This window comes from Ambystoma mexicanum, chromosome 5q, assembly GCF_040938575.1.
Source record: "Ambystoma mexicanum isolate Mex_15411 chromosome 5q, UKY_AmexF1_1, whole genome shotgun sequence".
Taxonomy (NCBI): Eukaryota; Metazoa; Chordata; class Amphibia; order Caudata; family Ambystomatidae; genus Ambystoma; species Ambystoma mexicanum.
Window position 1 is genome coordinate 108,966,196 of NC_090933.1, and position 14,532 is coordinate 108,980,727.

A 14,532-nucleotide genomic window follows, 5' to 3' on the forward strand; every position below is an offset into this window, starting at 1 on the left:
TCTCACCTTTTCGACCTTTGCCTTTCGCTTGGAATGTTGGCTTGGTGGGTTATGTGCCCGCTGCAGTGATTTATTTGAAACTAGTAGCTAGATCTCGGCTGCAGGTTCTTAGCACACTGAGATATTCTTAGGAATCATTAGCTTTCAAAGCTTGAAATAAAGCATCTAGGAATGGTTTTCAGCTGCTTTTTATTATTATCAAGGAAATGATCAGTGTCTTCTTTTGATCTGGCCAGATCGACACGTGGGTTAATGCCCATGTTGCTCAAATCTGAACTGCTTGATACAGGTCTGCCTAACCTCCAGCATTGGCCCGGAGACACTGGATTTTCGAGACTTTCTTGGAGAGGTGAGGGAGACCACTGAGATTTCTAGGGCACACAGCCAGCACAGTGGAGGCGGGAAATAAAGCTTTGCCCTCCAAAAGGGAATCAAACCTGTGCTCTGCATATTGGCATCAGGAACTTAATCTCTCTGAGGTATCCCACAGGTACACACGTTAAAGGATTTTGTGTCCCTAGACCTCTCATCCCATGCCAAGTCAAGGAGCTAGAGATGTTCCGGACATAGTTTGAAGTGTGAGAGAGGCCTTAAATCCTAGGGGCTGTGTTCTCGCCCAGACTCCACAGCCTATGTTACTATAGTCTGTTAAATGACACATTATTGGAGCTAGCCCATTTCCTTGCAGACCAGTTTGTTCAAGGTCCTTTTGTTCTTACTTTTGTTTAAACTATGTTTCTCTGTAAATGTAGATGGGGTTGGGTTTCGATATTTAGAAAGGTGATAGGGAGACGGGGGGGGGGGGGACTTGTGGGGGTCTCCCCTCTCATTTTCTGCTGTGAAATGTGTTACAATAAAATCAAACAAATGGGCCTCAAGCTAATTTCTGTGAGGAAACATCATAGACCCACATCATTATTAGTTTGCATTCTGGTAGTTTTAGACTTCCAGTCAAGATGGAGGGAAAAGAAACTACAATTGTGCTCTTTGCTGAACAGATTTCTGTAGGCATTATAGATTTGTCAAGTTGGTTTATTTTGATTTGTGCACTTTTCAGAGTAGTCTTCAAATCCACACATTGAACACATTTCTACCAACTTGACCTAGGAAAATATGAGGTCAAGGCCCTATGTTACAGACTGGTCTCAGGTCCTAGCTTCAATACACGCATGCATGCACACATGCCCATAAACATCGGCATTGATTGGTACTGTATTGTATGTAGGTATGTATATGTACGTGCTCCTGACACACACATGATATGCTCTGTATTGCTTGTATGTATGTATATATTTGCACATGCCAGTGATATGCATTGTAACTAAGCTATAAATCTACTTGTACTGCTGCGCCCGGCTACCCAAGGGTTTGGTGCGCGTTATCAAATAAAGAAACAAACAAACATTTAACTAAAGTATGTGACCCTGGGCAAATAGCAGAAAGAGGAATTTCATTTTCAACTGTAGGCTGGTCTGGTTTGACACTAATTCGAACCATTTTGTCAGAACCTACTCAGCTTTTCATCGTTCCTAGGTCTAAAAATGTATGATGTATATTTTAGTGAAATGCCATTTTTAGCCTTACATAATTATTTGTTATTTTACTAATGTAGATTGTGTTTTTTTTTAAACTGCATGAATTTTTTTTTCTATCCCCTTGCTATTGTACTACAGTTTTTACATTTGTAAAAGAGTTGTGTCAAGGGCGGGGCTTCTAAAAATGTGGGTGTTGCTTCAAACAAAGGTGGCAACTTTATGTACATTGAACAATAAATATTTGAGTTTAACTTAGTGGTCTTTGACATACATAGCACGTATTTCCAAAGGTTCCACAGTGTGTGCTTTGCGATACATTATGTAAATAAGTGTTTAAAACCATTTTTTATCGCTTGCCTAGCAGGAACTACAGAGGTGCTCACACACCTGGTTCTCAGCAGCTGTGCACTATACTTTGTAGCCATCGCTCACGAGCAAAACAAGCATTGGCAATGGCAACAGTTTGGGCTTTTGTGTAGGCATGGGAAAGGCACTTGCCGGTCACAGCCGTAAAGGTATTCACTGGCCATTCATGGTAGCATGGGCAGCGTGGTTTGAGTGCCTGGCAAATGGCTAATACACAAGCGAAAACCCTGCTGGCTTTGGCAAAGCTCGTTTTTAACAGGACGTCAGTGAAAGACACGCACAGTGTTTATAATTCGAGTGGTTCAAAGCAGACCTGGTTTAGACATTATTACACAATTAGCACACTCCAATTAACTCTCAGAAGACTGCTGTGGAATTACACTGGCAAGCACTTCCAGTGCAATGGTTGATGGTAAGGATTGAATAAAGCCCGGTCATAGAGTTCCCAGCAAAAGATGTTTTGAGTGGGGAGGGGCACGAACGGCCATAGAGGGATGAGCATGGCCATGGGCAGTCAATAAGTGGACAAATAACCAAAGAACACCCTCAAGGTTTGTATCCCTCCTCATATATAATTTCTCCCTAGCTGTACTCTAATATAATAGTTTCATCTTATCGGTCGCTCTGTCACCTATTAGCCCAAACTAAAAAGGCCCATTTGTGCTTTGTACAACATTAAAAATACATCTCGGGCTTGCGGTCGGCTTTCTCGGCACATGACGTGTTTTCAGGATGTTCCGTTTAAACTTTACAAGATAAACACGTGCTCTTAGAACTTCAGCGCACGGGCCGCCGTGGGCACAGATATTTGACTTTCCACTGTGAGCAATGTTTTATTTGTTTAACCCTGTAATCTGTTTTTTTTTTTTTTTAATTATGTTTGCGCTTGCCTGCCACAGCCGTAATGGTATTCACTGGCCATTTATGGTAGCAGCGGCAAATGGTGTGAGCACCTGGGCATCTAATAGTAGTGCCTGGCAAATGCCTAATGCACAAGCCAAAACCATTAGCTTTGCCAAAGCTCGTTTTTTAAACAGGACGTCAGTGAGGGACAAGCAGCATGCTTATAAAAAAAATGGCTGAAGGCAGACCTGGTCAAGACATTTTTTATTACACCAGTAGTGGGTTTACAACTCTAAGTCATGAACTCTCGGAAGGCTGCTTTGAAAAAACCCTGACAGGCACTTCAAGTGCAATGTTTGATGGTAAGACTTGATTAAAGCGAGCGGTTCCCTTGAGGGGTTCCCATTTGGGCGGATAGGGGCAGGAACTGGGTGGGAATGGCCACAGGGATTAGTATGGTCATGGGCAGGTAAATAACCAAACAATACCTACAAGCTGTGTGTCCCTCCTCATATGCCATTTCTCCCCATCTGTACTCTAATGATGGATGCTTTGCATAAAAACAAATAGAATTGTGGCTGCTTTGCATAAACACAAATGTATGTTGGGAATATAAGAATGACGACCAAATTATCAAACATGTCTGTGCTAGTAATGAAAACGTTCGTTCTTTCTGAGCATGCATGCAATGGACACTTAGTATGGTGCCAAATTCTTTTGTCAGAATAGTCACCCTGAAAGTAAAATGTGTGCAAAGCATGATACATATTTACAGTTTGGAAGGTATCATCGTTTGAGTTTTGGATGTTGAGCAAAGGATGACTTCCAGATGCAGTCTGTTAGGTCATTCGATTAGACCAGGTCAGCTAAACACATAGAAACACTGCAGAGCGACGTAACTCGAGCCCCCCCAACAGGGACGTCATTTCACCAAAATGTCAGGGGTAGCGGAAGTGACATCACACAACCCTTGACACCCTGATGACATGACAGGAAGTGATGTCATTTGACCCCACCCCGAAGTGATATCGCAGGAAGCGATGGAACAAAAGCCTTCACCCGTTGACAAAACAGGAAGTGGCATCACATAGCATTGTACACTACGAAACATATGGTTACAATATCACTATAATGTGATGTACATTTCATACAAGAATGGATCGCTATATGTATCGTTAAGATCAGTGTGTATAGGCCCATATTACCAAATTACTGTGAATGCAAGCAGACGTCCATGACCAAATGATAATGATGTGTTATTATATAGCACTTACGCTTAAGAGCTTTATATAGAAGACATATACACCCAATATCACCCAACCTGTGTTGGTACCCATTTATCGACCTCAGAAGGATGAAAGGCTGAGTTGAGGTGTTTAAGAAAAGTCTAAATCAGTAACTCACCCCCTGAAGTGTGCCTGAAATAAACCTTTAATGAGTCTAGCAATGATTGTATAGAATTCCAGAAAGACATTTTTTGGCATTCCTATTCTTTATTTAGGTTCAGTGCTGAAAGTGTTAGACTTGTGGCACTCCTGTTCTTATTTTTTTTCTTTTTTTAAGGGGCCTGAACAAGAAAGCTACCTAACTCCAGAATTAAAGAGCCACGTGGTGCTGGCCACAGCCCAGGAGCTTACAATGCAACCCCCCCCCTTTTTTTAAGCAGTCGCAAGGGAGACTTCAGATGTCGCACTTGTGACCTCTGGCGACCACCAAATGACGTCCCTGCCCCCCAAACCTCCAAGTTGAGGAAGTTCTGCGCTTGCGTGTGGCAGCAGTCGGGCAGACAGCTTCCTCAACTTGGGCGGTGGGAGACTTGGGTCTCGTGTCTACACGGAACGGTGCCCGGGCAAGACAGTTTTTGCTGGAGCGCAGTTCAGTCTTGTTCCGTCCCAATTCCTTGCCTGATTTCACATCCACCATGTTGTTGTGCGCTATAAGATTTGTGAACCTTCATTGCCTTTAAGTAACACTATTGTGGATGCTGTGGGGGGCGGGGGGAGGTCCCACTAGCAGGAAAGAATGCGATAGTCGTGCTGTGTAGGCCATAAGATATGGGAGCATTCCGTCCCTTTAAGTTTCACAGTTGCGAGCGCTATTGGAGTGGCAATTACAAGCAGAATTAAGGGACCCATACTGCGTATTGTCATAACGCTCTGCCTTGGCTGATCCTTTGCAGACAGGCTACGCGTAGCATTCCACACACGCTGACGTTTTCACTCTTGAATCTGTATCCGTGGCCAGTCCTCTTTCTCTAACCTTAGTGAGATAGACAGAAGGCGAACGTAATGACGTTCAGCACCATTTAGTAAAACTGCGCTACACTGCACCAGCAAAGTCTTATAACCTAACCTAATCTGAGACTGGGTGATCTGTCTCCCCCCGCCTCCCTATACGGTTCCTCCCCGGTCTACTAGTAGATCCCTTGTTGCCAAATTGCCTGCCCCCCTTTTCCATTTGTTAGCTCCCCGCCCCCTTGTTCTGCTCCCTTGCGATCTTTTTTCTTCACCATCTATTATCTATTTCCCACTTTGACTCCTAAAGCACTCCTTTGCTGCTCAATAAATAATAGCCTAATACTAGTAATATGAGGTGAAGCAGGTTTGCTCAGAGGGTGGAACACTGGGCTAGCAACTTCTGGGTGTTGCCTTCCAGCCAGCTAAAAAAAGATGTGAAGAAACTCTGACGCAGGCATTGGGAAGTGACGTGTCCGGATGAGAATTGGAAATACAATACAATATGCACATTTCATCCAACCTGTCTTTCACAACTGAAGAAAGTGCATAGACCAAAAATGTACATTCGGCAGTCGAACATATTTTCTTATTGCATTGCTAGCTAAAAAGGTACACCACCCTTTAGATCTAGGAATCTAACAAAAAATACCCTGTAAGGCAGTGTGCCACTTCCAGTGGTCCTGTGGCTAAGTATCTGATCGCCTAGCTGCATGACCTGGGTTCGACTCCTGGCTGTGGTACTCCTCATGTCAAGTGCACGCAGCAAATTGTTTTTTTTTAGTTTGGTTGGGTGCTAATTGCATGTAAATATGTTCTATGTACAGGGCTTTGCCGAAAAATCGTTATATACATAAATAAATGATCATCATCAGATTTTTTAAAAAATTCCATAGACACACAGGGTTGAGGGAGGCTACAGCTACCACAATTCCTTGAGACCTACTGAGACAAATTTGAAACACCTGAAAAGACAGCCTCCCCGATGACTGTTAGAGACATGAAAACGCTTGGAGGAGAACAGCGACTTGAAATGCAGCAGGTATCTAACACTGGGAACCAGAGTGCGCACCTCACCCACCCTCTGTTTCTACAAAATGGGTTGAGGAAGGCGACGTCCGCCCTTTCAAAAAAGTGGGTGAATGGCGTCCACCCACATGGTCCCTGAACTTATGCCCTAGTTACAAGCCCTAGTCTGGCAAAATAACTGCTGAAATGTATTCAATGATCAAGGTCTGTGGCTCAGTGGACGATGCATGAACAACTCCAATGCATAACTTCAGAGGTTCGAATCTTGGTGGTGAACCGTTTCAATCTTCCAGAATGATCCAGTGGGATTCAAGGCAAAGGTTATTAGTATAGGCACTTCTAGAGATTTTGTGATACAGGGATTCCCCACCCTTTCTGCTTCTGACCAGATTAATCAAATAAGGATATCGACCGGGTCCTGTCAACCGGGACATTGCATAATGAGTTATACATGAACAATCTATTGGTTCTAGGATAAGAGCATAATGTGTTCCACCTTTCGTAATGGCTACACGTGCTACCATGGTTAAATTCAGTTGTTGCATGAAATATGTTCTCTGCATGCTTTCACTTCCTGGGTCTCCTCCACTCCTCTGTCGAAGAGTTCTATTTCTTGCAGGTTACAGGGAAGCGCTAACTGGCGTCTTCCCTGGTGGCTGTTTGCACAAACTTCATTATGCAGACATCGTTGGGGTGCTCTGGCGCGGCAGAGGGGTGGGCTGGTCTATAGGGAACTCTGGAGGTTTCTCGGCAGGCTTCTGCACCCTGGGCCCTCTTTTGTGTGTTAACCTATTTTATTTCCAATTGTTCTCGCAGGAAAAGGGCTTGGCTTGCTGAAAAAGTGTGATATGGGGCCACTTTGAAAATTATTTCCAGGGCCTCTTTTGGTACCCAGCCCACCCATGGCGGCAAATACCACAGCGAAAAGCCTGCAACATTAGAGCTGGTGGAAAATGGGGGATTTCAACCACAGAGAATTCGTCCTCGCCATTTGACAACTGCAGTGAGTCTTCCATGTGTCTCACTGCGTATTTTCCTGTTTTAACCCACTCTGGTCTTTCCTGTTTGGACCTCTGACTGTTTCCTCGATTGCTTGTCTGAGGCCCTTTGGTTGCTCCTTTTTGGATCAACGAGTATCCCGACCCTAGAAACTGTTGTTTGGCCTGCTTTGGATTCCTCCTCTTTTCTGGTACTTGGGTGGACTCTCTCTTTGGATATTTGACCTGCTACTGGTCTCGGATTGGCTTCTGGACCTCTCCATCTACTGGCACACTCGGACTCGGAGGGACCTTTCACTGATCCCTGCCCCTAGTTTATGTACCAAATCTAAACTGGACAGTGGACACCTTCCTTTGTTAGTTGCATACTTGTACCTCCCGGGGGAGGGTGCTTCCCTACCTCATAATGAAAATGGACCTGGATCCAGACTATCAATGTCGCCCATAATGCTTTATCAGGTATTCGGATAATACTATGAATGGAGAGGAAGGTACAGTCTCGTATAATGTCCCTTTCTCTTCCAGGACGGTGTCCTGTTACCACCAGGGAGGAGGGGGAGATTAATTCCAGCTCAGTTTAGTGTGTCTGGATTTGCCACACATACACCCTGGAATAGCCAGATGCCTACAAGACCGCATCAATTTCCTTAAACGACCACAATAACAAAGCCTAGAGGGCTACCCCAACATTACTGGGAACTGTGGAATACTTCACCCACTAGGAATTATTACATACTTGTCACCAAGATTAGCAAGGACCAGATGCCTTGGAACTGCAATGGGGCACTCTCCTCAATGACCATCAGGCATCACTGGATTACCTTCTACCGTGAAAGATTGTATGGGTGAACTTGTTAATAAGATAGGCCCGAGGCCAGATATGCACCTAGGACCTTGGGGAACAAAGATTCGGAAAAAGCGCCCCTCATGTAGTACCAGAAATAAGATGTCTTGCGATCTCTGCGTTGGATTGGGAGGGGGAGGGCAGGGCATGCTAGTGGGAATGGAGGGCGGGAGTATTATTCAATGTTCATCGTTGATTTTCTGTTGGCTTCAAAAACTCAATAAACATATGTCAAACAAAAGAACAAAAAAATTAGTAAGCACCCGGACATGGTCTACTAACTGAAGTATGTTCTCTTTTCATTTAACATGAAATTTCAGTTTTCTAAGCACGACCTGTGCAAGCGTCTCTTGCATTCAATTTATATCCATGTTGCGACTCCCTTCTTCTAGTAATGTATATGTTATTGCATAAAGGCCTGGTAAATGGTTCTGTTCTTTTTTTCTCTCATCTAAATCTTTAAGCATAACCAAAGTCATTGGTTCTGAAGCAGGGGTACCAGTAGTGGGTTCTGTTGTTTCAGCGCTTGGAGGCAATCTGTCTGCATGAAGCACTACATAAATAATCAAGGAGTTTATTGCTATTAGTACTCCGGCCCCCAAGACCGGATTATGAATATTCCTTTTTTTCAGTTGCAAGATGCCATCGGAGCTTAGCAATGGCCAACATGGAAAGGAGAGAAGGAACTACACATAGTCCCTTCTCCCTTTCTATGGCGGCCACTCCCAGAAGGGACCCTGGGCATCGGCAGTGAGCAGAGCCTGGTTGGCCAGTTAAGGACACGGCGAGGGCCAATCAGATCGTGTGAAACAATCAGATTGTCCCTCGCTGGGTACTAATTAATAATAATGTTCTTCCAATGGCGAATTAATGATTTCATGTGATTAGTATGTGAGTTCTGATTTGTCTAGCACAGGTGCCTGCAACCTTTGGCTCTTGAGATGTTTTTGGACTGCAACTCCCATCAGCCACAAACAGCATAGTCAATTGGGAGGGATCATAGGAGTTGTAGTCCAAAACATCTGGAGAGTCACACGGTGCAGAGCCCGGTCTCTAGCAACCTCCTACAGGGGGCTGCAGAGCATTCCGTACACCAGGAATGGCAGAATATGCAACTACTACTACCTTCATCTATACAGAAGGTATCCCGGGGAACTACTGTGCTAACGTCAGGTTTCCCACTATGAAGGGTTCGGTTTTGTTAGTGCAACCCCCAGTTCTCCTCCAAACTACAGCAGGGAGCCCAGTGGCGAGTCCAGGCTCTTTTGACTGGGTAGGCCCAAGTGGGGCACTGACTTATGCAGGGGTGGCAGGAAGTACAACCGTGCGCACTCACACACGTCTGAATAGCATTAATTTACTATTTGTCTCCACAACCCACATCTACTTTAATTACTAACATTAGTGTCTTACATTCCTGTGTTTAAAGTTGTATTACTAACATGGGGTGGCATCTGGTGTGGCCAATGCACGTAGCACGTGCCACCCCTGGACACGCCTCTGAGGGAGCCTGCTCAGAGTTGTCGAAGCCTGTCTTTGATGGAAGTACAATGCATCCTCTTTCATATTAGTGTATGAGATGCTTCAGGGAGACCTTTAGATCTGTTGGTAGAGTATGGTCTTCCATCCCCAGGCGAGCGCCTTGATTCCTAGGAGAGGTGAAACAGGCTTGCACCAGGATGTCAGCTGAAAACTCGATTTGAAAGTTGTCTCTGAACAAGTTTCTAGTAACGAAGATCCAGTGGTTGTGCACCTTGCTCAAAATAATTAAGTATTTCGTTGCTTACTGCTAGCAAATGAGATGATACATTTTAGTTTGCACACACTGAATTTTATTGTGGTGAACAAGCTGATATAAAAGTACAGGTCGAGGTGTATGCAGAGGTTTTTTATATTTTGCATTAATTTTGACCTTGTCTTCTAATTTTCAATTGCTTGGTTTGTGGCTTGTTCCCTGGTGTAAGGGTTTCCCCTGTGGTGTGCTGTTTCTTTGGAGAAGGTGACATTTTGGTGCCTTTTTAGGTCTATCCTTTCTAGATTTAAGAATCAATTGTTTTGCACATTTTATGTTTTTATTGTGTCTTTATGTTTCATTTCGTATGGAAACCTTTTTGGCATGGATTAAACAGGTTGCCAAAAACTACTATTGTGGCTATTAAAATAAGTAAAAATTAGCTGAAATGTTTCTGAATCCTTACATTTGCCTAAAATATTGAGCTGTAAGTTGACTTTGATCAATTGACACGCTAGAATTTGCAGGTACCCTCTTCCAATGTATTATTGCTTACACCAGGATGTGGGGCTGAATTGGGGCTACACTACGGGCGAGTCTCCACCAATAAGGGGTCCACGTTATGTCAATTCGGTCCACTGGTCTGGTTGTCCACATTCTGCCAAATCAGGCCTGGGTCTTGGTGCCCACTTGGTTCACGATTATTGGTATCATCTGCATTTGGCAAGTACTATGCAGATGCATTTGGATCTTTGAGAGTCGGTCACAGCTATCATAACACTTGTGTCTGAAGTGCAGGCTCTGGGTTCAAGGGGCGATTCTATTGTGTTTGATAAGAATCCTAGGTTTCCTGGCAATGGTGTATGGAGCTGATTCAAATCTGGTTCCTGTTATTATAAATATTCTACATGTATGTCATGTCCACCTAACATATTATGACATTAACCACCCATTCCAAGGGCTGGAACAGGTGGGAACGGCCCGGAGCCCGAGTTAAAGGCCCAAGCAAAGCAAGGGCTTTTAACGAGGGCCCTGGCCCGTTCTCACTCGTTCCAGCCCTTGGAACAGGTGGTTAACACCATTAGTACCTGTCCCAAGGGCTGGGACGGGGCTAATTCAAAGTATTGTCGTTCGGTGGATGGGTCACCTTGGGTTCCATTAAGTTCCTTCAATGCTATATGTTTCAACACAATCTAGTAACACGGGTTGAGCCCTTGAGAAACTAAATATGCTCAAACAGTTTTCTGCATAGCTGCACCCCTTTCAAACAATTGCTCTGGCACAAATATCATAAATGCCTGGGTTAGCTCTATCCCATATAGTGTCACAGCTGCATGCTTCATCTGTCTTGGGTAAAATTCCTCATCAAGGTCATACGTGTGAGTGGTTGCTGTCAGCAGCAACAGAGGCAAGTGCATCTTGAGCACCAATGTCGCTGACCATTATGGGAGGAGGAAAATCCAGCTTGCAGCCCTGAGCTATAGGGCAAGTCTGCTCACTAACCTGTAACGCACATATCAAGGTTTGTACTGTTGCCTCTGCCACACCTCTATGCTTCTTCGGTCACACCCCTTTCCTTATGGTTTAGGGACTGTGTTCCTATTTGATCCCACTTAAAGCACTGGTGAGAACTTATAGCTCAGCACACTGTTGTCCTGACCAGGCGAGAAGAGTTCTTCATCCTCCAGGCCTCTGGCTCAGCTTGTGGGTTTGGGTCCTCAGAAGTTGGGTTGTAGTTTGAGGCCAGGACCATAGGCGTGTCCAGGGAGAGGGCTGGGGTGGCACGTGCTACCCCTGGAAACCGATTGGCCACCCCATGTGCGTGTGCGTGTGTGTTTTTCGTACTTCATACAGTCAAAAAGAGTCTCTGGAAGCGCGACTGGCCAGGACCGCCCTACTGTTGTGTGAAGATATTTTGGTTGAGTCAAAAATCTTCTGGTGAAACACAAGATGCATGGTGTTTGGACACATTGATATAACTGTTCCTGTGATAGAATAGACTAGGTCTTAGTTTTGTCACCAATCAATACGCTCAGTCTGGAAAATGAATGTATATACTACTTGATGACGTAGAGGTATTGGACAAAATTGTGAAGGAAGCTAAGTTTTTGGTGGTGAAGAATTGGACGGATGACGTGTCAGTGGAGTATGCCTGGGAGACATTTAAATGCTACATGAGGGGTATGCTGATTGAACTATCGAGTAAAAAGAAAAAGGAAAGGGCAATGAAGCAAAGAAACTGGGAGAGGAAATTGAAATCTAAAAGCAAACAATGGTAAATTATACTGTAGATTCTTGCTCTGCTCTTAAACTCAAGAAAAACAAACTAGAGAAAAAACTTACGGCGAAGGCGGATTGAATCCGGTTTAAAAACAAGCTGCAACGACTATAAAGGAGGAGAAAGATGTGATCGTCTCCTAGCCCACGGTCTATGAGTAATGGAAAAGGAAAAATCAATTAGTGCAATTGAAAGCATGACTGGTGTTCTAGCATATGCGCCAACAGAAATCAATAGAGAGTTCAGAGAATACTATACCAAGCTATACACATCGGATGTACAAATGAAATCTGACGCCATGAAGTTGTACATTGAAGGTTGTAATTTCAAGAGACTCAAATCGGAAGGGAGACTCAGTTTGGAGGAGGACCTGAGCATAGATGAACTTGAGAGCCGCATGTCACCTGAACACAGGAAATGTCCGGGTCCGGACAGTCTGCCAGCTGAATTGTACAAGGTAAAGCCAGATGAAGTATATGATCTAATGTTGGCCATGTTGCATTCCTCAAAGAACAACGGTTTGCTACCTCCCACCACTAGACCTGCCACAATTTCCTTATTTCTGAAGAAAGGTAAACCTTCAGTGAATCTGAGTAGCTACAGACCAATAAGTCTGATTTACATGGACAATAAGATCTGCGTAAAGGCCTTGGCTATGAGACTTGAGAATATTTTACCCGAGATTGACCCTGAACAAGTGGGTTTTGATAAAGGGAGACATGCATCAGAGAACATGCGCAGATTGATCCCGACCCTATATGAAAGCTGGAAATTACCAACAGAGGTGACAGTATTGTCATTGGACATGGAGAAAGTATTTGATTGCATGGAGTGGGAGTACCTCATGGCCACCGGTATCATGTAATATGATTATCCCCACCAATAATATCGCCATATATATGGTCGTGGGTTAAGGCCATAGGCGATATTAGTGGGGATAATTTATGGGGCAATTAGGACCGGGCTTTGCGGGGGTGTGCCCAGCTCCATTAAAAAAGTTATGGGGGATGCAGGGGTGTCCCCCGCAGGTACCATGGCTTAATAACGCCACAAAAATATGGCAATATATTTGTAAGACAATATGTTTGCAGGGATATTAGCACATGGAACCTGGCCACCTTAGAAGGTTTTGGACTGTGAGAAAACATAGTTCAATGGGTACAGCTGTTGTACTGAAAACCAACAGCAAGTGTGAATCAAATGGACTGTCTTCTGAAGGATTTGAACTAGGAAGAGGAAACGAGACAAGGTTCTCCCCACTGCTATTTGCCCTTGCAATGGATCCGTTAGCTGCAAAAGATCAGAGACGATCCCTTGAGTCAGGGGGTTCAATTTTGAGAGGCCTCACAAAAACTATGGCTATATGCGGACGATATGCTACTGATTTTACAAAGTGTAGACACATCTGTCCTGGCAGCAATTAATCAAATCAATACCTTCCATAATCACTCGGGATACAAGATAAACTGGTTAAAAAAAAAACGGAATCTATGCCAGCTTCAGAAGCATGTATTAGTCAACAGCTGAGTAATTATGGTTTCAGTTGGTGCCCATAGAGAATGCGATATTTGGGTATTTAGCTGACAAAGGATTGCATGATTGATGTTAATTTGAATTGTGTAACTCAGAACCTGAAGGATGACTTGTGTAGGTGGAACAAACTGAGGCAGAGTTTTTGGGCGAGAGTGAATGCAATCAAGAGGACATCTGCTGCAGATATTAATTACATCCCGAGTATGGTTCCTGGGGTGGCAAAGAAGAAGGTAATGAAGAAGATTGAGAGTTTGATACAGTTTTTCTTGTGGGACGGGAAACAACCACGTCTGAAGTTGTGGAAGCTACAAATACCGACTGAGAAAAGTGGTTTGGGAGTCCCAGATTTTGCAAACTACCACCTGGCTTTCGGAGCAAGACATTTGCTTCCATCCATTGAGAATTCAACAAATGTTTGGACGTAGGAGGAAACGAGCACGTAAACCACTGTCACCCAGGGCGCTGCTAACTGTTAGGCAAGATTGTATGCAGTGCCCTTTGGGTGTGCTACAACAACCCTGACCTCATGGCAATAGGAACCCAACCTTTGGTATAAGTCTGTACTACACAGGTTGGTAGCGTGTTGAGCAGCCAGACATATCTCAAGAGGGGTCAATGTGAGCTGTAGGGGAGTTACACAGAGATTCACAGTGACAAGTATCCAAATAAACACTTACACTCAAGGTTTCTGGAATAAACAATTATTAATTTATTTATCAGTCAGGTAGAATAAGCATTCTTCAGAAGGGTGCAATATAAAAGCAAAACACAAATACACTCCAAAACTACACACTCTTAGGTTCTAAATCAGTAAAGACCCTTTTGGGATGGCCCACAGTCACAGCCTACACCCTCAGTAGCTTCAATAGCTAGGGTGCTGGGGACATTAATATCTTATTATTGCATTTAGAACATTCTTCGGAATTGGTCAAAGGAAAAAGGTTATTAGAATAAACAAGAGATCACAAATATTCTTAAGCAGGCAAATACCTTTAGACCCCCTAAGCAGAGTCATTCAGAATAACAGGTTAAGGCAAAGTCAATGGGCAAAAGTCTATATGGGCTGAAGCACTTCTGGTAGGTAAGTAGAAGTATTTGCACAATGTTTTAGAAGTCTTTGACGAAATGAAGAATCCATGT

General features: G+C 44.0%; 1 protein-coding gene across 2 annotated transcripts in view; it reads right to left on the bottom strand.

Moving 5' to 3' along the window:
- Positions 1-14,532, bottom strand: part of GALNT4 (polypeptide N-acetylgalactosaminyltransferase 4) — a 492,533-nt gene that overhangs the window by 304,360 nt on the left and 173,641 nt on the right. The window contains exon 2 of one of the 2 annotated variants that reach the window (XM_069620612.1): positions 11,925-12,010. The exons of the other annotated variant lie outside the window; for it this stretch is intronic. The gene's annotated coding sequence lies outside the window, so the exon portion shown is untranslated. The remainder of the gene's footprint in view (positions 1-11,924; positions 12,011-14,532) is intronic. 2 annotated transcript variants of the gene reach the window in all.